Below are 12,091 nucleotides of genomic sequence, written 5' to 3'. Positions count from 1 at the left end.
ATTGGAGATGCCAGAGTTGTGAGATACCTGTGGAGGAGAGCTGCTAAAAGGGAGTGAAATCAGTCCAGGAGGAACAAACATATTGCAGTCAACAAAGTTGAATAGAGTTGGAGGTGCGAAGAGCATTTTGACATTAGATGTGGAGGTGCAGAGTTTAGAGGTGTTATGTTCAGATCATAGAATCCCCTCAAAACCAACAAGGAGATTGAGTCCCATATATAAAAGCAAAGAGCCTTTATTCAAGTTCGAACTTGGACTCTCTGTGTGTCTAATGATTGGCACATTCAGAAAGTCTTGAGCTCAGTTGGGGTGTTTTTTTTTTTATTTTAATCATAACAGAGATTGCAGTGAGGGATCTTTAAGGTTTGGCCACCCTGATTGGCTGGCACTTGTCCAGGGGTGTCTTGGTGAAAGGGAATGGGTGTGTGCTGTGCCAAGTGATGTCAGGTGAGCCCATTCAAAATGGTTGGAATGCTAGGAATTTCCTCTGGAACACTGGGTACTTTCCCCTTGAATGTTCTGTTCCTGGGTGGTGCCCGGGTGGTTTCAGTCCATGGTCTTCCTGGGAACTAGGTAGGGTAATCTGAAACTCAGAACCTCCACTGAGCCTGCCATGTCTGGGCCCCACATTCTCCCTTCACAACCACCGATGACAGGACCCAATCATAGGTCCCACTTGTCCAAGGGTTTAAGGGGATGGTATTGGGACCTAAAAACCATTAACTAACATTTTTGTAGGACAGTGAGCGACCATCTTCTGCTACCAGGCCCTGTAGCTCTGATCTTTGAGTACAAACAAATTATAATCCTAAATGACCTTTTTGGTTCTGCATAAAGAACCAAAGGGTCGTATCTTATTGTAGAACCATTTTAGTTAATAAATCCATTAATTTACAACTTAGGTTTATTTTCCTGTTATGTCAATGGGTATTATAGGTAGCCATTTTTTTCCCATGCCTAGGAGTTCCCCCTTGTTTCAATATTTCAATCTATTTTTGGCAGGGAGCATGGGACAATGTGTTCTTTTCTGTAACTACTTGGAACTGACACTGAATTGTTGGATTCATGGCCCAAGAAGGCAGAAAGGCGAGTCAAAGATAAGGAGGGAATTCAGGGTATTTATCAGAAGCATCTCCTTTGCTGACTGCATTGAAGAAGCAGAGAGCATTCACATAGGTTGAACTGGTCCACATCAGCTTTCAGCAGGTCCAGGGCTCATCTGTGGCAGGTTGTGGTCAACAGCTGATGCTTGGATGTCTGTCAGCCAAGTGGAAACCTGTTGAGACAGTTTAAGCTAGGAACAGAAGTTAAAATTTATGAATGTAAAGAAAAATATTACATTTAAAACTTTTAGGTCCATAGTCTTAGTAAGTAAGTGTGTGTGGGGGGAGTCCCAAGACCAAGAGAAAGAAAAATGTCATCTTCAGAAATAGACAGGTATGGGAAATTTAGGCTGTACTTATCTGGAATCTTTTGACCTGAGAGAAGTAGATCCAGGTTTTTTTTTTCCTGAGGTCTATATGAATTTTTACTTTACAAAAGGACATAACATTTTTCAATATATTAGTATCATCAATCTATTCTGAAATCCACATAGCAGAAAAAGCAGGCAATGGGTGTCTGTAAAACAGCAGGAGTACGCTCATTTGAGTCCTAGCAGAAACTGAAGACTTGGGTTAGAAACATGTACATTTTTTTCTGTCCTGAGAGCCAGGCACAGATTGGGCAGAGATAGCTTTGACCTGTTGAGAAGCATCTTTAAGCTTATATTTAGATGGCAACCAAAATAAATTCAAAATCATGAGCTTGTGACTGAGCAGTAAGTAGTCATTTTTCTACCAGCTTTTCAGAACTCTATTAAATACTAAACTCTGAACTTTTATACCATAGAAGGAGAAAACAATTTAAAATATTTTTTTTTTTTTTTTTTTTTTTTGGTTTTTCGAGACAGGGTTTCTCTGTAGCTTTGGTGCCAATCCCAGAACTAGCTCTTGTAGACCAGGCTGGCCTCGAACTCCCAGAGATTCGCCTGCCTCTGCCTCCCGAGTGCTGGGATTAAAGGCGTGCGCCACCACCGCCCGGCCAATTTAAAATATTTTAAATCTTAAATTAGTTATTTATAACTTGCATTTACATCACAATTAATTTTTGAGGCACTTAAAGCTTATAAATTTTTATATCCTCAGGCCTTTTATAGACCCATATCAAGGCTTGATTTTTATATATAAAATGAGCTAATAAGCTGACTATACCCTTGTGAAAGAACCTGGTTACATGCTGCTAAGCTGGCAAAATTATAGCTAGCCCAGCTGCTAATACTAGCAAAGATCCAAGAAGGATAAATTATCCCTGAGTATAGACCAACCAGCTTCCGAGTCTATTAAAAAGGACAGGGACCAGTGAGCTATTCCAAGGTCTCCAAAACAATGAAGGCAGAAAAACAGCATTAATCTTCACCGGGCCTATAAGGTGAGAGTCTTTTCTGTGGAAGAACATGGGTAAGACTGACCTTATTTTGTCTAGGCAAAAGGAGTGCAGTTTATTCTCCAGTGTCCTCCTGCTTGTCCACAGTCTGGGCTGGGTCCTGGCAGCAAGTGTTGCATTGGGGCATCTAGCCCAGTGGTCAGCATCATCATAATCTAGTTGGAGACACCATGGCACCCTATAATCTTCTTTGGAGACCTTGGGTCACTGATAGGATCTTGGAGTCTTTGTCTGATATAATAAGCTTTATAATCAATATTTTAAATGATGATTTGAACTGAAGTTCTACTTGGATTCTTCCCCAAATTGTACATGAGGCACCAATAACTGGAGCCTGTACAATTTATACTAATGCACATAAATCAGAAAAGTCATGTTACAAATCAGAAGAATTAAGTGTTAGACCCCAACTCTGGGATGCTAACTCCTCAGGAGGGTCACCCCATGGAATCACTCACCAGTCCAGCTGATGCAAAAGCAAGAGGAAATTTATTCTCGTTTGCGCAAATGGGCTCCTCAGCCAGGTGAGGGAGAGAAGCCCTGACTAGCTATTACAGGCTACTTTTAAAGGCAAAAACCACATTTTCAAGGAGGGGTTGTCAAACGCAGGGATTGGCTCATTTTAAGGGCATTTACTATGATTGGTTATGGTGAAGGCGGGATGGGCGGTTTCTAGGTCAGGCAAAGGACAGGGAAGCACCTGCAGGCTGTTGGAAAACACCTAATGTTCTAGTCAACAGGCAGGGTGGGGTCACAACTAGTTCACAAAAACATGTTTTCTCTAGTTCACAAAAACATGTTTTCTTCATAAGTAAGGTAAAACAAAGCCCTTATAATTCTGTCCAACAGGCAGAGTTTTATGCTATTCTTAAGGTATTAAGGGATTTTAAAGAACCTCTCAATATAATTACAATATGCAGAAATATTTGATTTGCAATATGCAGAAAGAGTTGTCTTACATACTGAAACCACTGAATGTATACCAGATGATACAGAATTGACTTGATTATTCATTTAGGTTCAAGACATCATAATTAGGAATAGACTTTGTCCCACATCTAATTCCATACAGGTCTGCCAGGTCTTCTAGCTCAAGGTAATGCAAAATTTGACTGATTATTGATTGGAAGTGTGCTGAAGGCCTCAGAATTTCATAAGAAACTTTAAAGAAAGAGTTTTCTATTACAAGGTAACAAGCTAAGGAGATTATAAAGAGATGTCTTACTTGCTCCTTCTATAGCCAAATACCATTACCTGCAAGGAGTAACCCAAAGGGTACTCAAAGAAATGAGATCTGTCACATGGATGTGTTCCACTTTACAGAATTTGGAAAATTAAAATATGTACACCATACCATTGACATTTATTCAGATTTTAAGTGGGCAACTACCTTGAACTAAAAAAAAAGCTGATTCAGTAATCATACATTTATTAGAAGTTATGGCCATCATGGGTATACCTGCACAAAAAAGACAGACAATGGTCCAGCATATGTGTCTAAGAAAATAAAACAGTTTTTTGCTTATTATTATAGAAAGCATATTACAGGTATACCAAACAATCCTCCAGGTCAAGCAGTTATAGAAAGATCAAATTGAACTATAAAGAATATGCTAAAGAAACAGAAGGGATGGAAAATACCCCCAGAAATAGATTGCATAATGCTTTATTAACCTTGAATTTTCTTAATGCTAATGAGAAAGGAACAACAGATATTGGATAATATAAAAAACTTCTGAATTAAATCATCAAGTATATTTCAAGGCTGTGTTGACCTAACAGTGGAAACCAGGAGATGTGCTACGTTGGGGAAGGGGTTTTGCTCTTGTTTCCACAGGAGAAGAAAAGCTATAGATACCATCAAAATTGATAAAGATGATAAAGATTCAGTTTGAAAAAAGAGAAACCTCTTGAGAAAGAGAAATGAGAGCTCATCCACAATGGTGACAACCATACAAACAGTATGGAAACCTCATAAGGGTTGGGACAGGGGTCTTTTCTTGTCTTTGCAGGAAAATACTCATCTCCAAAGAGTTGAGAGACCTTGGACATTTATTAGATGCCTAAAGATGAAAAGATAACTATCCAGAAAGGATCACTAAGCAAAGAGAAATCTGACTTATGATGCTGTATCATCTGCATGGTAAAATTTGATTAACTGGACATGTATACATCTCTACGTAAAAATTGGAGTGGCTTTAGAGTTAGACAATGGCTATCCTTCTGTAAATCCAAGCGTGTTGTTAAAAGAAAAATTCAGAATTTCTGTCTCATATTAGGAGTCATCTGGTATAGGACAGAAAGCAGATAGATGTCAGGAGCCATTTCCCCCCAAAATTGGCAGAGCCTATCCCACACCCAATTATCTGTTATCTGTTAGCGGAACCGCCCCACACTCTAGAGAACTAGGAGTGTCAACTTGTGACTTCCTGACCGAGGAATCATGACCTGACCGATCTAACCTCTTGGCTGACGATCTCGTGACCGGCTTGGACCACGCTGCAAGATTCCTTCCTGCTCTGGTCATGCCCCTGCCACCCCCCCCCACCCAGATTCCTCATCCTATATAAGCTGTAACCATGACTCTAATAAACGGAGGCTCTGACAAACCTAGCATGGCCTTCTTTCTCTCTCCCGCCCATGTCTTTCAGGTAGCGCCTCTCCGGGACCCTGGAATTACTGACCTGCCAGGCGGGTTACAACCCTAGACTGAGTGACCCGCCAAGGCGGTCTACAGATAGATTTTAAGGAAAAATTTTACTTTTCTTTGCCCATTTTGCCTATATTATATCTTTCATTGAATATATGTTTATATGAATGATGTTTAAGTTTTCAGCCATGAACAGTAGATTTTTCTGCAGAGGACTGTGATCTAGGACTGTGATCTGTGAATCTACCCCTAAATAAATAATGTTTTATTATATGTAATTCTGAACTATTGTGTGATTATTTTGTAACATCACTTTTTTTAGGACAGGACATGAATTATCATAAAAAATCCATTCAAATCCAAATTATCTTAGAGATCTTTTATTGTCTCCGAGTTAGGCCCATTTCACACGGTCACCTCTAATCAAAATGGTGGTGAAATCCTGTGACATCCATATTTTTCTTTAACTTCAGCAAAATGGCAACCATCCACATGACCGACTAAAACATGGCAATCCAAATTGGAATCTTGTTATATGGTTCCTTTTAAATTACCCATGCATAGATTTTAAATTATCAGTTTCCACTGTTACTAGCTTTTAACTTTTTAACTAGTTTTAATTTTAAGAGATTTTAAAGCATATCTAACAAAGTAAACTTATGAATTTTAAAGTAGATAGTGTTTACATAAACTAAGTCTAGTTTGTTTTTTTTTGCTGTTCTGTTTGTTTTCTTCTCCCTGTCATTGTGTCAAGGGCTAAGACTGACAGAGAGACGTAGAGGAAACTTTTGATTAAGCATGCCTGTGTATAGGGAAGGAAGAGCCATCATTCAACTTTAGAGCCAGCTTTTCAATAAAGGACAGCATAAAACAGTTTTAACATTATTTATATCAAAAGACTTCTGAACTCCTGCTAACCCAAATCCAGTGACCAGAACTCAGAGACAAATTCTGAACCTTGATCATAAATACAGTCACAGCATCAGTGGGTGGTGACTGGTTGCTGTCAGCAAAAATATCCAAACCATTTTTGTTTCAATTCCATACTTGCAGCAAAACTTACAAACACACCAGAAAATGCAGAAAAAAAACTATCCAATAAAATAATCATACACAGCTTCCTTGAGAAATAGACAAAACCTTCCAACAAGACAAACAGTACTTTTCAGTCAAATAACTTTAAATTTTCATCAACACATAAAAACATGTATCAACAGGAAGCACTTGAGACTAGCAGTAGTTGTTTTTACCCTAACCATTAATAATTTATAACAATTCGGCGGTGGTGGCGCACGCCTTTAATCCCAGCACTCGGGAGGCAGAGGCAGTCGGATCTCAGTGAGTTCGAGACCAGCCTGGTCTACAGAGCTAGTTCCAGGACAGGCTCCAAAGCCACAGAGAAACCCTGTCTCGAAAAACCAAAAACAAACAAACAAACAAACAAAAAACAAAAAAACAGTTCCTTTAATTAATGACAGATATTTATAACCCATAGGATCTGAATGACCAAAGCAGCCCTAGTGAAGCGAAGTGTCTGAACTGTAACAAGCTAACACAGCCACTATAGCTTAGCAACCATAGGCAATGACTCCCTGCAATCCACCTGTGGAACCAAACCTTGGCCAGAAGTTGAAGTGGGCAGTCCCCGGGGCAGCTTACGGGCCCCATCCACACAAGTCTTGGATGTGTGTGTCCTCCCATCCCTTCTGAAGTCTTCCTCCCTGTATTCTCTGTAGCCGTCACCAGTGTCTTTAGCCCGTTTGCATCATGCAGAGATCTTTCTCTTACTCCTTCAGTTGTGACAGACAGTTTTGCTGGGTAAGTAGTCTGGCTTGGCATCTGTGCCCTTTCAAGGCTTAAATCACAAACTTCAAGCTCTTCTGGCTTTTAGAGTTTCCATTTTGAAGTCAGCTGTTATTCTGACGGGTGTGCTCTTCAATGTGGCTTTGGCTTTTTCTTCTGCAGCATTCAACACCCTTTCTTTGCTCTGCATGTTTAATATTTTGACGATAATATAGCATGTGGAATTGCTTTTCAGGTGCTGTCTGTTTGGTGTCCTATGTGTCTCTTAGACCTTGATAGACATCAATTACTTAGATTTGAGAAATTTTTTTTCTATAATTTTATTGGAGATATTTTCTTTGTCCCAGAATTCTCCTTTTCCTATGCCTATGATTGGGAGATTTGGTCTTTCCATGGTGTTTCAAAGATTCAAAATATTCTATTTATGGACTTTTTACATTTTTATTATTTTTTTTGAATAATCCAGTTCCCCTTTCTTGCCTTCAGGCCTTGCTATTCTATGTTCTACATGATCCATTCTTTAGTCAAGACTTTCCACTGAACTTTTTACTTGAATTTTTCATTTCCAGTTTCGTTTTTCTTCTTTCCCCTTCAGTATTTCGGTCTCTCTATTGACTGCTGCCTTGCCTGATTGGCACCGAAATAGCCCAGCTGGGAGAGCAGCACACCAAGGTCGTGTTGTATCTTCATCGCGTTCAGGTGTTGTGGGGTCTTTTGCGTTGGTTTGGTTTGCAGCTTCAGTCAGCTCATTTGTATTCCCTTTACACTCATTCAGGAATGAGTTTCCTTTGATTTGTTGGACATGTGCACAACTGTCCTTTTGAACTCTGGGCTGTGCATTTTGTCTTAGTTGCTCTCCTTTGAGACTATTCTGTGGGACTGGTGATTCTTAGGGAGGGAGTCATGCTGCCTTGTTTTTCCATATTGCTGTATTATGCGGCATCTGGAGTTACAGTGCTGGTTATTTGTTTATTTATTTATTTAAATATTATGTTTTGTCCCAAAACACAGGCAGAATGTACCCAGGCTTGTGCAGTGACTGGAAGTGTGTTTGTGTGTGTGTAAGGCTGGTGGGCATGGCTAGGTAGTCCCAGACAGAAAGGGGCAGGGAGAGAAGCGTGTGGTCCTACATGGGTGAATGAAGCTCTGGGGATTTCAAGGCAGAGGCTAAGGTATGGGATTGTAACATCACTGTCCTGGGTCTCCAGGCCTCTTGGGGCAGCTGGAGGGTCTCTGTTAGGTTGAGAGCAGGACTTTGGAGAGGAAGCATGAGGTCTCTTGGAGGGTATTCAGGCCCTGGAGTATCCCCAACAGTCAGTGAGCAGCGCTTCAGAGTTAAGAGCCAGAAGGAACCAGTGGAAGGAAGAGTCTTGGAGTTCTGAATGTGTGGCAGGAAGGATTTTGTACGGGGTTGGGGAGCTGAGCTGGGGAGCCGAAGGAGAGGAGAAGGTGATGCGGGGTCACTCATGGGGGTCTCTGGGCCTCCCTCCTGGGGCGGCCTCCTCCCTGGCAGGCAACAGCGGGAGGGCCTTGGGCCACCACCAAGGGACATTTGCTGAGCAGGTTTTGAGATGCAGATCAGTGCTAGGAGCTTCCCTGGAGCATTTAATTCCCACAACTGTCCTCTAACAGGCTCTGCGCCTCCCTCTATCCACAGGCCGTGCCTTGTAAGATGCCCATTGGCTATCTGAAAACTTGGATAGTAGCAAACCCCACACAGAGCCTGTTCCCTCCTTTCCATACTCCCTTTTACTCAAAGCAATGCATGGCTTCACGCTGGCACATCTGAGTAACCAGAGTCACCACCCTTGCACGTTACTTAACCACTGTTGAGTAAAACAGGATTGTCTGAAATGAGCCCTGCTGTGCTGAAGTCCTGGGATGACAAACAGGCAGGTGGCATATGCATACACCTGTGTGAGCTGGACATGTCCAGAGTGCGGTCATGCTACCGGAAGTGGCTCCCGATGTATTTGTGACTTTACTCCGGGATTTTGCACTTCATGTTCTTTGAGGCTGATCATGGGTAGCCAAAACCTTGGATGAGGGAAAACGATTACTGGCCCCAGTTTACCGATAAGGGAGAGGCAGCGGAGGAGTGGTTAAATAGCTCAGCCAGGGCCACAGAGGGGAAGTTCCAGATGCAGGTAGCGAGGCTCCAGCACCCGCATTCTTTCATCCTGTTTTCAGACTGTCTCTGTAACTTCAAGTGTACACTGTGTTGTAGTGCCTCTGTCTCTTCTTCAACTCAACTGCTTTTCTAAGGACTCCCTGAGAGGAGGCTGAAGAAAATGGTGGAAGCAGAGCCTTTGTGCAGTTGTGCAACTAATGTCCACCAGGTGGCAGTCACGGTCTCCAGATAAAATCGCCTTTCTTTAACCGCCTGTCTCTGAAGCAAGAACTGGATTTTTATTATTACCAAAAAGAAAAAGTGGTCTGAATTTAAAAGAAAAAAACAAAACAAGCAAACCAACAAAACCCCACAACTTTCTGACTGAGCTTTCTGAAGTGGTGCTTGGAGAAAGTATTAGCTATTTCTTTTTAGCCTCTCCGCCGACTCAAATAATTCCAATCAGACCAAATTATGCCGAATAAAAGACACCCATGTTTAATGCAGTGCTCCCAGGAAAGCATGGAGAGGGGAACAGAGGAAAGGGGAGACCATGTGAAACCCAGAGACCAGGTGTTTTTTCTCTGGGAGGCGGGGCAGTTTAAATAGCCTGTGGGGGTGGTCTTGACCTTCCCTGGGGAGAAGTTGCCATTGGTGGGCTTTATGACCCTCCCTGGGGAGGGGTCTTATGCCAGGAGCTAGAGTGACGCCCCTAAGCAAACAATTCAGACTTTTTGTATAAAGGGGTGTTAGGGAGCTGGGGTAACACTTTTTACCAAACATTCCAGGCTTTTTGGATAAGGAGGTGCCAGTGAACTGAGGTGAAGCCCCCTGGTTGTACAGGTGAGGCTCGGGTGTATAATGGGGACACAGTAGCAGATAAAACCAGATTTTAGTTGGTTGGTATCTTTGGTCCAGGAGAGTTGGTACCAAGGGTCAAGTAGTCCCAGGCGCTGGTGCATTGGGCCTGCAGTTGGACCAGTCGTTGGTTGGTTGCTCCTACCAGCTCTGTGCCACCATTACCACAGCACATCTCGCAGGCAGGACAAATGGAAGGTTGAAGGTTTTGTGGCTGGGTTCTTGACCCAGACACAGCGCTGGAAGCCTTGCCTGGGTACAAAAGATGGCTGATTCAGGCTCTCCGTCCCCCATTACTAAGAGTCTTTGCCAGAGTCGTTTTCATGGGTTCCATTGCTCCCCAGGTGCCCCCCAATTCCAGTCATCCCTCCCTGCATTCTCTCCCTCCACTCTCCCCCAACCCGATCACTCCTGTTCCCATCCCCACCCTCCCCCAGTTCACTTGCAAAATCTATTGTTTTCCCCTGCCCAGGGAGAGCCATTCATCCCCCACCCCACCCCAGCCCTCCTTGTTACCTAGCCTCTCTGAGTCTGCGAACTGTAGCATGGTTATCCTTTACTGAACAACTAATGTCCATTTACAAGTGAGTAAATGTTTTTCTGGGTCTGAATTACCTCACTCAGGATGATTATTTTCTAGTTCCATCCATTTGTCTATGAATTTATGATGTCATTTTTTTTAACAGCGGAGTAATACTCCATGGTGTAAATGTATCACATTTTCTTTGCCCATTCTTTGGTGGAGGGACATCTAGTTTGTTTCCATTTCCTGGCTATTACGGATAAAGCTACTATGAACATAGTTGAGCAAGTGTGCCTGTTGGTATGATGGAGCATCCTTTGGGTATATGCCTAAAAGTGGTAGAGCTGAGTCTTGAGATAGATTGATTCCCAGTTTTCTGAGGAGCTGCCACATTGTTTTTCATAGTGATTGTAAAGTTCACACTCCCCCCAGCAGTGGAGGAGTGTTCTCCTTGCTCCACACCCTTGCCAGCATGAGCTGTTGCTTGTGCTTTTGATCTTAGACATTCTGACAGGTGTATGATGGTATCTCAAAGTAGTTTTGATTTGCAGTTCCCTGGTGGCTAAGGATGTTGAGCATTTAAGTGTTTCTCAGTCATTTGAGAATCCTCTGTCAAGAACTCTCTGTTTAGCTCTGCATATCATTTTTTTTAATTCGATTATTTGGTTTATTAATTTCTAGTTTTTGGAAATTAGCACTCTGTCAGATGTAGGATTGATGGAGATCTTTTCCCGCTGTGTAGGCTGCTGTTTTGTCCTATTGATGGTGTCCTTTGCCTTACAGAAGCTTCTCAGTTTCATGAGGCCCCATTTATTAATTGTTGATGTCTGTGCTATTGGTGTTCTGCTCAGAAAGTTATCTCCTATGCCAATGTATCCAAGGCTACTTCCTACCTTCTCTTCTATCAAGTTCAGTGTATCTGGATTTATGTTGAGGTCTTTGATCCACTTGGACTTGAGTTTTGTACAGGGTGATAGATATGGATCTATTTGCATTCTTCTCCATGCAGACATTCAGTTAGATGGGCACCATTTGTTGAAGATGCTTTCTTTTTTCCATTGTGTGTTATTTCTGTCTTCTTTATAAGAAATCAGGTGTCCATAAGTGTGTGGATTTATGTCTGGGTCTTTGATTTGATTCCATGGATCCACCTGTCTGTTTTTATGCCAATACCACACCGTTTTTATTACTATAGCTCTGTAATACAGCTTGAAGTCAGGGATGGTGATACCCCTGGAAGTTCTTTCATTATATAAGATTGTTTTAGTTGTCCTGGGCTTTTGGCTAAAACAAAAAATGTAAAAATACACATTTCTTGTCATGCATTCCATTAGCCCACAGTGGGTATAGGGACATATTTTGCTCCCAAGGCGACATCATCATGACTGTCAGAAAAGGGCCTTCTCACCTCATCTCTCCCTTCTGCCCTCCACTGAATCTACTATGCATTCCCTGATGTCACCATCCTGTTCTGAGGATGGCGAGGGTCTGATCAGGAGTGTACAGTGGCGTGGTGGGAGGCTGCGATGATCTCTGCTACCCATCATCCCAACCTTCCAAAGCGAGCCCCAAGACTTCCCTTGGCAAGAAGTCCAATTCCGTTGGAGGGTAAGAGTGAAGGTTTTGTTTACCTGCTGGCTTAAAGAAATCGTGACAGATTTGT

The 12,091-nt window shown here is 42.2% G+C and overlaps 1 long non-coding RNA gene across 1 annotated transcript; it reads right to left on the bottom strand.

Moving 5' to 3' along the window:
• Positions 1-299: 299 nt before the first annotated feature.
• On the bottom strand, positions 300-3,014 carry LOC142859502 (uncharacterized). The gene is made up of 3 exons (XR_012912209.1): positions 2,943-3,014; positions 2,510-2,639; positions 300-1,276 (listed from the first exon to the last, which is right to left on the bottom strand). It is a non-coding gene; the product is annotated as an uncharacterized LOC142859502 (long non-coding RNA).
• Between the last annotated feature and the right edge of the window lie 9,077 nt (positions 3,015-12,091).

The sequence above is a fragment of the Microtus pennsylvanicus genome, chromosome 11 (assembly GCF_037038515.1).
Source record: "Microtus pennsylvanicus isolate mMicPen1 chromosome 11, mMicPen1.hap1, whole genome shotgun sequence".
Taxonomy (NCBI): domain Eukaryota; kingdom Metazoa; phylum Chordata; class Mammalia; order Rodentia; family Cricetidae; genus Microtus; species Microtus pennsylvanicus.
Note: the sequence above shows the minus strand (reverse complement) of the source record. Positions and strands in the feature narration are given on the sequence as shown.